Source organism: Tachypleus tridentatus, chromosome 6, assembly GCF_004210375.1.
Source record: "Tachypleus tridentatus isolate NWPU-2018 chromosome 6, ASM421037v1, whole genome shotgun sequence".
Classification (NCBI taxonomy): domain Eukaryota; kingdom Metazoa; phylum Arthropoda; class Merostomata; order Xiphosura; family Limulidae; genus Tachypleus; species Tachypleus tridentatus.
The window spans coordinates 129,673,120-129,684,339 of record NC_134830.1 but is presented as its reverse complement, the minus strand read 5'-3'; the positions used below and the strand labels follow the sequence as shown (position 1 = coordinate 129,684,339).

At 33.5% G+C, this 11,220-nt stretch overlaps 1 long non-coding RNA gene across 1 annotated transcript in view; it reads right to left on the bottom strand.

Moving 5' to 3' along the window:
• Window positions 1-6,644: 6,644 nt before the first annotated feature.
• The window catches only part of LOC143251453 (uncharacterized), a 33,492-nt gene continuing 28,916 nt past the window's right edge, over window positions 6,645-11,220 (bottom strand). The window contains exon 2 of the long non-coding RNA XR_013028566.1: window positions 6,645-7,652. This is a non-coding gene — a long non-coding RNA (uncharacterized LOC143251453). The remainder of the gene's footprint in view (window positions 7,653-11,220) is intronic.

Sequence of the window (11,220 nt, the reverse complement as noted above, 5' to 3'; positions counted from 1 at the left end):
ACATTATTAGTTAACTTAAAATTAAGTTGTTTCAACTGAACAATATTATTAGCAGTTGTCTATTATTTTCGGTGAATAACTGAACAATGGTTTATGGGATTGAAAAATAAACAACATAAATTTTCTTCCATTAACAACATTTTGAAAATATTAGTAGATATTAAAGTATGAAAATAATAATAATTTCTGATTTTAAGAAACGAACGTAAGGTTCTTACAACCATTTTAGACGCCATTTGTTGATGAATTTAGTTATATCATAATTGTTGATCATTAAAACGAAACTTTTTATTTCAACCTTCATTGCAGCATATGAGAGTAAACGTATATTTTATTGTTGAAATTGTCAAAATCCTTTCAGTATGCACTACAAATTCTGAAAAACAATGATATATTGTTGCTCTAAAGCAGTGCTACAATACTATCTTTCAAGCGAGATAATATTCATACTAAGTCCTACATGTAAAAACACATTCACTTGTTGGAACTGCCGTGATCGAAAGCAATCATTATGGGTTAGGTTTTCGGAATATACACTAAAATGAAAGTGATTTATGTAAAAGGTCATAACAACAAAGAAAATAAAAGCTTAATTTTCTTTCCAACTTTCTAGATATTGATGCTCGGTATTTACCACGAAGCTCTGAAGGATTCTGCGATATATTAAAACTTGAATATGATTTTATTATTTTCATGTCTTTAAAATAACTAACACTCGTGTATATACACAGATTTAGTTAAGCCTACTTAAATAACAAATAGTACCGTAATTTGAGACCTTCCTGAAATTAGAGCTTTTTTTATATACATTATTAAAAAGTGCATCGCAAATAAGTTAGAAATTAATGTGAGAAAATTAATTATTTGATTCTCACTGGCATCATAGATACATGTGATAATTACACACGCACGTGAGATTTTAGATTAAATTTGCAAAGGAATATTACACTTACAGAGAATGGCAAGGAATAAAATAGGAAAATATGATTACGAAATTATTTAATTAATTAAGAGATTTATAAAAGTAATTAAAATGAATAAAGAAATTTTTATAAAGTAATTTCCAATTAAAAATTGACTGCAAAAAATTTAAGTAATAGGAAAATAATAATAATTAATATTGCAATCGCATATTTTAATATAGAGAAGTTAAATAAAACCAAACAAAAACACTTTTTTGTTTTGAAATTTCGCACAAAGCAACTCGAGGGCTATCTGTGTTAGCCATCCCTAATTTAGCAGTGTAAGACTAGAGGGAAGGCAGCTAGTCATCACCACCCACCACCAACTCTTAGGGTACTCTTTTACCAACGAATAGGGAGATTGACCGTCACATTATAACGCCCCCACGGCTGGGAGGGCGAGCATGTTTGGTAAGACTCGGACGCGAACCCGCGACCCTCAGATTACGAAGCGCACGCTTAACGCGCTAGGCCATGCCAGGCATAAACTGAAAAGAAACAGAAAAGAGAGAATGGTTTGTTGGTTTGCTGTTTCCGAATAACGTGTAAAACTTAATCTTTAAACCGAGATAAATAAAATAATATTAATAATAAAGTATTGATACTCACAACAAATAAAACTGTTTGATATTAATAAAAATAATAAAACTATTTCGAGTGCCTAAGGACTTGATTAAATTGATAAAAAATTACATTTCACCTACTTAATATAGTTCACATTGAATAAGTTATTATGTAAGCATTTCGTGATGCAAATAAAGTCTCCACTATAGCTAAGCATGTCTGATTAGGTGGCCTCAATAGGTATGGTGTTTCACGAAAGACTTTGTCATCTTAGATAACAGTAGATGTCTTATGGTTCACATGTTAGGTCATTATTTTTTGCTTCCATTCCTAAGTCCTTAAAACTAGTATCTAACTTCAAGTACTTAATTTCTTATAGCATTTTCCTGGCAAGTGTTTAGTTTCAAACGCCATGTCTGCCTGTTTGAAATAAATCAAATAAGTGATATGCTTTGAGAAATGGAGAGATACATAGAAGATGGTTAAAGTTGAGAAACACTGTATTTGGAAGAATTATGAAAACTAAATATATTACTATTTTTTTAGCAATGCACTGTTTATGTATTTCATAAAGCTTTAATCATTAGTATTTAGTACTAGTTTAGCAATACAAGATTTTCAACTCAATAACAATTTAATAATTGGTATATAGTGTTCATTTAGCAATACACGATTTTATAAAGCTTTAACGAAAAGTATACTCCTTTCAATTTTGATTAGCAATGTATTTCATGAAAACTAGTTGAGCGAATTACTAACTAAACTTTCGCCTTTTTTTTTGCGAACACCGCGACAACTCGAACCCTGAACTTTAGAATTGTTAATCCGTAGTTTTATTGCTATCCCATCAAGAATAAAAAATCAACAAGTTTGTTTATTTCAGAGCAAAGCCATATTTAGCTTTATGCTGTGTCCATCGTAGCGAATCGAATCCCGAATTTTAGTTTTGTAAGAGAACGAAACTTTGTGAAGCTTTAGCAATATATTTATTAACTTTCGATGAATAACTGATTTCATGAAATTCTCTTATGCCATATCTCTAAGGAATTTACTAGGTGATATAAAATAAAATCAAAAATGTTAAAACTTAAGGTTATCCAGTTTATTTCCAGTTATTAAGTGACACTAATAGAAACAATGTAAAAAGTTGAACTGTACTTTTTAAGATTTTTATTCGGCTGTAACTAATAATAAATAGTTAGATGTTACATAATACAGCACCCACTTTAAAACATTAGTGTTTTAGCATATCAACAAAAACATACTATTTAATAGTCACACTTCAATTATGCACTGGTAATTAATAATAACAAAGATATATAATTATTTTAAATCGAGAACATGAACACCCTGTGTAAAACAAGCATTAGATCAATTAAACAACAAGCAGTTTATTTTCTTCCTTAGATACAAGTTACACAAAAATATCAAACTTAATTTACTGAGAGTACGAGTCTTAATCACTGACAAAACATGAATAACGTTTTGGATGTGACCATTGGGTTTTGCCGTTGACATTGTCTATTATTTGTAAAAGTTTTACGAAAACATGTAAAACATTTCTCATTCTCAGTTTCGAACACACTAGGCACCCTTAATTGTTGCTTAAGAGCAAATTATGTGCTACATGAAATACCTCTCTGTGCTGCACAAAGACACACACACACACCTTCCTATGTATGAGATGATGGTAATGCTCTGTATAGTACATCATCCATCGATATAAAATAAGTGTAGCTTTCTGTATGTCATAAAGATTTACGTTTTTTTAATATATGACAGAACCTTCCTGTCTTGTATGAAAGCAACCGAAAGTCTAACATGACTTTCCTCTATGATAAATGAACACAATCCCATACGTATAATTGTGGACATCCATGTGGCGAAAGGTTTATTACATGAGAAACAAACCAGAATTGCAGGGTTAGTTTTTAGGATGAAACGAACGTTTTGAAATGTTAAAGTTGTACTATTTTATATAAAAATATCTGTTTTGACAAGATCCATTCGGTTTCCAATGAATTTAAGAAGAAATAAATAAATAATTTCCTGTTGGTGCACTTTGCATACGTAATTTTATTTAATGGTACTGGAAAATGAGCAAAACTAGATGTTTCCAAAAGTCCACGATCTTGAAGATCACCAGCGTGAAAATTCTGATATTCGTAGGTAGTGTGTCACCCAAAATATAGAACTCATATAATAACAAAACAGGGCCCGACATGGCCAGGTGGTTAAGGCACTCGACTCCTAATCTGTAGGTCGCGGGTTCGAATCTCCATCACACCAAACATGATCTCCCTTTCAGCTGTGAGGGCGTTATAATGTGACGGTCAATCCCACTATTCGTTGGTAAAAGAGTAGCCCAAGAGTTGGCGGTGTATGGTGATGACTAGCTGCCTTCCATCTCATAGTCTTACACTGCGAAATTAGGGACGGCTAGCGCAGATACCCGTCGTGTTGCTTTGCGCGAAATTGAAAACAATCTGAACAGAAAGCAAATAACAAAATAAGCGTTGATAAACTACTCCTGTAGGCTGCTCATGTTCTTAAGAAATGAAATATGATTTTTAAATTTCTTCAAAGAATACTGCGCTTGTTGCAATAGAAAGTACAATGTTATTAAAAGCTCTCCACCTGCAGCCTCCGCTAGTACAGCGGTAAGTCGAAGAATTTACAACGCTAAAATCAGGGGTTTGATTTCCCTCGGTGGGTTCAGCAGATAGCCCGATGTGGCTTTGCTGTATGAAAAACACACACACACTCAACCTGCATTATAGAAAAAAAAAGGAAAACTGAATCAATGTTCATAATATTTCCGTATGAATACACCAAGTTAAGGAAAACTGAATCAATGTTCATAATATGTCCGTATGAATACATCAAGTTAATGGGACATTGATTTAAAGATATTTAAATATCCAGGCAACGACTTTATCTCTCACAACTTTTGAATGACCTTTCAGATTTAACCATTTATTTAAAGTATGTGTTTTTAAGTAAATATATATTACTGTATGTGCTTAATGTATCTTAATTATTAATTGACGATAATCTATTTCGTTTATACTATAATTAATTATATTATGATTTTTTCAATATCGAGAATTTAATACAATGGGTGTGTGTGTGTGTGTGTTTTTTTCTTATAAAAAAGCCACAGCGGACTGTCTGCTGATTCCACCGAGGGGAATTGAACCAATGATTTTAGCGTTGTAAATCCGTAGACTTACCGTTGTATCAGGGGGGGGACGACTTTAATACAATGATAAGTAGCAAAAATTGAAGAAGATAACTATATTGTTTCTTTTTAGTTTGTTTTTAAGATATAAATAAATAATTTGCCAATTCACGTGTTTTTATATGCACACACGTAAGTTACCTCTATTTATTACCTTTTGTTTTTCTTTTTTTAATTTCGCGCAAAGCTACTCGAGGGCTATCTACGCTAGCCATCCCTCATTTAGCAGTGTAAGACTAGAGGGAAGGCAGCTAGTCATCACCACCCATCGCTAACTCTTGGGCTATTCTTTTACCAACGAATAGCGGGAGGTGACCGTCACATAATGACACCCCAACGGCTGAAAGGGTGAGCATGTTTGGTGTGACGGAGATTCAAACCCGCGATCCTCAGCTTACGACTCGAGCTTCCTAACCACCTGGCCATGGGGGCTGTTCATTATCTCATTCAAATACGTTGTTATACTGTTTAATGTTAATTTAAACAGAAAAACGTCTTTACCGTTAAAACTTATGTATTGGGTTGAGGAATAATTCGTAAGCGTTTTTTCAAGTTAACAAAATATATTCATAAATGAAACGCTTTCGCAAAATATTTCATGTCATTTGGTAGATAATTTTTTGCTCTAATAGATGGTGTGTTTGATTTTCATATGTCTTTAATTTTTGCTTTCATTTTCAGCTCATTAAATGGAATGTCAAGTGGACAAAATCGAGCATTTTCGACACCATCTGCTTTTCGCATTTAATTTCTTGCAATTTCGTTTAAAACAATGCATACTATATACCTAGGTATTACTTGAAATAAAGTATCATAATAAATGTTTTGGGTGTAATGTGTTCACGCATTGAAGTATTGTATAGTCTTGCATGAAATGCTTGAATGAAATTATTTAAAAACGCTCACGAATTATTCCTCAACCTAATACTTCAGAACTATCGCACAAACAATTAAAACGTTTTACGTGTTTGAATCTTCATTAATGTAAAGTAATGCACAGAAGAAATAAAAAAATCGTTACTGTTTATCAGCGATCTTCAATACACACACTTTTGGAATTAAATTGTTTTCAATTACCTGTTCGTTTAAAGAAGTTTAATTTATATTTAATAATAACCACTTTTTTTTTTTCAACGACTGAGAAGTAAAGTAAATTTAAAATCAAAAGATAAAAACACAATTGTTAATATACAATAAAGAAAATTTATATTTTCATAACTCGTGAATGTGATGCTTGTTTTGAATGTCACGCAAAGGTACTCGAGGGCTATCTGCGCTAGCCGTCTCTAATTTTGCAGTGTAAGACTAGAGGGAAGGCAGCTAGTCATCACCACCAACCCCTGGGCTACTCTTTTACCGTCATATTATAACGATCACGCGGCTGATAGAGCGAACATGTTTGGAGCAACCAGGATTCGAACCCGCGCCCCTTAGCTTACGAGTCGAATGCCTTAATACGCTTGGCCATGCCGGGCCTCGTGAACGTGAATTGATATTGTTCGTTATATTTGACTTACAAGTTTATTGCACTTGTGTAAGGTATCAAGTGCTCACCAGAGATGCCAAGCCAGATCGAGCATAGGACTGAAGTAATTGTTTCCATTTCTAGAAAGGCTTATTATTATGACTTATGTGTGACTGTATAAAGTTTGGAGACGTCAGTTCTAGAGCACTTTAAACTTAGTGGGGGCGACAGAATTCCACTAACCCGTGATTATTCCTTCTTTTATTGTTTGCTATCTGAAAGATATTGCTGCAAATAACTGATACTGAAGTAGCAATAGAGAGGATCCCTAAAACATACGAGTCACAAGAAAATGTTAACATTGTATTTAATCTCTAATTCCGTAGTTTCCTGTATATTTTACATACACAATCAATGATTTCACCTGATACTTTAATTAATTGTTTTACATTGAATGTCTATTGACTTAAAATGATGTTAAATACTACGTAGATCCCACCGATAATAAACGGTGTAAAGTTTAAAAGATTTTTAGACTACTAGGTCAAAACCAAACCGTATTCAGATGAAGGGCACACAGATAACACTGAGATACAAAATACTACGAAGGAAACATAAATCATAATATATAAAAGCTTGTGCTCTTTTGATTTTTTTAATTTCCCGCGGAGCTACACCAGGGCTATCTGCGCGAACCGTCACTAATTTAACAGTGTAACACCAGAAGGAAAAGAATTTGTAATCACCACCCACCACCAACTCCTGGGCTACTTTTTTACTAACGAATTGTGGGATTGATCATACATTATTACACACCTACGAATGACAGGGCGGTGTGACGAGAATTCCAAACCATGAACCTCAGATTACGAGTTGAACGCCCTAAACACCTGGCCACGCCAGACCCTCTCGTGCTTTTTGCAAGTCGTCAGTTCTTTACTTATCGTGATCATGAATGAAAAATCGAAGCTTTTGAATATACCTCGATCATCAGTCATGCAGAATTTGAAAAAACAGGATATGACGTAATAACTGCTGTTTCTTCACATTTCATAAAACAGGTAAAACTGAAACGGTAAATTTAATGTGACACAGAATCTGATAAAAGTAACATTTTATATTTTGTTTTAAGTAGGAATTTAGCGAATTACTGAAATCTCTCAATCAAACGTAAGTTAACTTTATAAATCAGAACTAAAAAGAAAAAAATTAAATTAATTAGTAAATTTGTCACAGATTTTTTAGTCTGCTTCTTCTCTTATCCACCCCTGTTGTGACAATGTTATCATCCTTTTCCTGTGTTATATGTCATTGATCACTCTTCATTTCGTCATGTTGTTCTATAAGTACATGCCAGTTTTTGTGCCACTTTATAATTCGTTTTGTTGCTACTTGTCTGTCACATTTCTCCTGAACCATTCTGTAAAAAAAAAAAGACAAACAAAAAGAGTTTTTGTATTTCTTTTCTTCACTGTATCCGTAACGTCATTTCCTGTAATTACATACTTACACCGTGACATCTCCATGTGCGTGTTTAATTTTTTTATTTAAGTAATGTAGTGGCATTCTTAGTAAACAGCAGACAATTTGAATTTTCACGCCGTCTTTATATACAACAGTAAAAACAGAACTATTCTTTTTAATAATTCAACATATAAATAATACATTTCATGTTATCAATCCTGGCCCAGCATGGCCAGGTGGGTTAAGGCGTTCGACTCCTAATCTCAGGGTCGCGCGTTCGAATCCCAGTCTCACCAAACATGTTCGCCTCTTTCAGTAGTGGAGGCGTTATAATGTAACAGTCAGTCCCACTATTTCTTGGTAAAAGAGTAGCCCAAGAGTTGGCGGTGAGTAGTGAAGACTAGCTGTCTCCCCTCTAGTGTTGTTGTTTTGGAATTTCGCACAAAGCTACTCGAGGGCTATCTGTGCTAGCCGTCCCTAATTTTGCAGTGTAAGGCTAGCCCCTCTAGTATTACACTCCTAAAAATAGGGACGCTGGTGCAGATAGCCCTCATGTAGTTTTGCGCGAAATTAAAAATCAAAAGCTATCAATGCTTTCATAGAAGTGAGTTAAATTTTAAAACAACTCGAGATGTGTTATATAAATTTGTATTAAAATAATATGCATGTGAATATATTCAAATTACGTCATTAGGATAAAAGTTAAATTAATGTTCTATTCATATTATATTTTAGTGTCTTAAGAATTTAAATTTAGAAGGTAGTTCATAGGATTATAACGCTACGAATTATGTCACTTAAGATCATTCAATCTAACTTTAAAATCTTTTGAAAACGACTCATAACAACAACAAAGATACAATTACTGTTAATTCTTTATTGTTTTATATTTTGTTTCCCGATTAGCTTAAATAAGTAAAGAAAGTCATCTAAATATGGATATAATTTTCCTTTCATCTCTTTAGTGTCATCAATAAGCTATCAGAAGTGCCCGAGCCAACACCTGTTTGAATCCTGCACTGGTATTTTGTGACATAACTAAAACTTAATTCATTTTATGTCTTCCTTCGAGTGTCTATGTATTTCAGATTTCTTCAATAATTAAACAATGGATAGTATGGCTGCTATGTAAAATTTGTATTTTAATAATAAATAACATAAAACAGCTGCAGTGTACGCTTACAATCAAAATTAAAATTTATACACTAGAAAATGACGAAGATACCGAAATGATGAACAAGTGCACTCTGATCACGAAATAACATTAGTGTTTAACAATATATGACATTATAAGTTTCTGGTGTTGACTTTCATTGACTCTTTAACCTACCTGGGGAACCACAAGTGTCCCCCGCTAAGTCGTAAGGACTTACAACGCTACAATCAGGGATTCGATTCCTCTCGGTGGGCTCAGCAGATAGCCTGATGTGGCTCTACTATAAGATAAACACACAAACACACTTTAAATTACTTTTCAGATTGGTACAACTGAAGAATAAATACTTATTATTTGTACATAATGCAGACTTAACTCACTTTGAGAAATAATGATATTCTAAGGTTAATCACAATTTGTAATAGTGATGTTCCAGGACACGTGCTATTCTTGTAATACTTCCTTTGAATGAAGTCAGTTTAATAGCCATGGTTATGTATAATTGCACAACACTACAATTTCCAATATAACAAGGTGAGATCAGCTTTACACCTCAAGTCTTGAAAATCGTTCACCGTCAATGACATCGGTTTTTTAAGACGAGACATAAAAGTTCACTGGAGCTGCTTAAGGGGGACGTGAGAGGTATTGAACTATCTGTTGTGAGTTGGTGAGCATTGTGTCTTGTGAAGACCTTCGCTAGCATAAAAAAATATCTGTCATCTTATTAACATTACCAGGATTAACTTTAACGTGTCTGTTTTTGTTTATTTTTCTTGTAGTAAAGCTGCATAGTATTATCTTTTGTATCCACTGAGGGGAAACGATCCCCCAAATTTAGTTTTATAAATCGAAGACTTGCCGCTGTTTCAGCGGAATGTCTAACTTTACCGCTATGGTTTATGGTATCAGAAGGTTTTGTTTCGTTCGTATCCTCAATTTTTTAGCGAGGGAGTTGCTCAGATTGTCTTTGGGTGTGGTTTCGAAACCCGTTGTTATCATAAACATTCTACTAAACTGTGTATTTCAGGACAGTTGGTATGGGTATTAACACTTTTACTAATAAAGGAGAGAACAACGTTTCGACCTTCTTAGATCATTTTGTAACCTGAAGATGACTTAAGAAGGTTTAAAAATTGTTCTCTGCGTTATTAGTAAAAGTATTAATAACCATACTAGCCGTTCTGAGATACATTTTTACTTCAAGTGGGTTTTTTTCGTCATCACGAATTCTACTATGCTAGTTTTCTTTGGATATTTTGTATCCATAAAGAAAAATGCAGACTAGCTTTCTCGTTAACTTCTTTATTTGAATATTTCTCATCTGAGCAACTGTGACATAAAACTCCAGTCTAAAGGTCAACCATGAACTAAATACATAGTTGCTAAATAGGTTACTCGTGTCGCCACAGTTCTCATCTGGAACTACATTGCACTGTAGTAACATTTACAGACCGTACTGCACATACTTACTGTTTAATGGTTTTGTGATCAATATTATTTATCGTATAACATTTAGTTGTCTTCAAATAACCTGAACGCTTATTTGTATGTTAGGAATATTTCTCCCCAAATTTCGTCAGTGTGTTAAATATAACTTTTTACATTGAAAAAAAAGAGAGAGAAACCTAATTGATAGATTACTAAACTGTCTAAACTGAAAAATTAAAAATTCTATACTGTTTGATTTATTTCTACTGAAATCGGAACCATTTTCGATGTAGTTTGTTAGGTTATTAGTTCTTTAAGGCATTTAAAGAGGTGTACTGTATCTTCTATTGTAAACCATTAGTGACCGTGAGCTTTATTCAGCGTAACAATGTTATCTGTTCTTTCACAATTATCGATAAAAGTTTAGTGACAATCGAGCTAATAAGATACATTACGTTACGTTATCTAACCACAAACAAAGCAGCGTCGGGTTTCAGTTGGTGACAAGGTCACAAGCCTGTACTAACCTTAAAGTTCACAGGTAACGGACGGACGTTTATTCGTTTAGAAAGGGGAATTACCTTCAGTCTAATCTGATGACTTTTCCCACTAACTCTTTCTTTAACTTGTTTTGCCCTAAACCAGTTCTAATTTTTGGCGACATTCTCGAGCTACAAACTTGATGAATACTATTGTTGTTCAATCCTGGAATGTGATAAATTAGAAAAGAGCTTCGTACACATTTTACCTTCGAACAAGGGACTAAAAAAATCACTTGTGATTCCTCCTAAAACTATATCGCCACCCTAGGCTCCTGTTCGATTCGACCATCAAATTGATTCTTTCGTTGATAGGATATTCTCATTTCGAATAATTTATAAAGTTCTAAATACGTTCCATGAAAGACCCACTAAACTCTATGCGTGTAACACAAGCA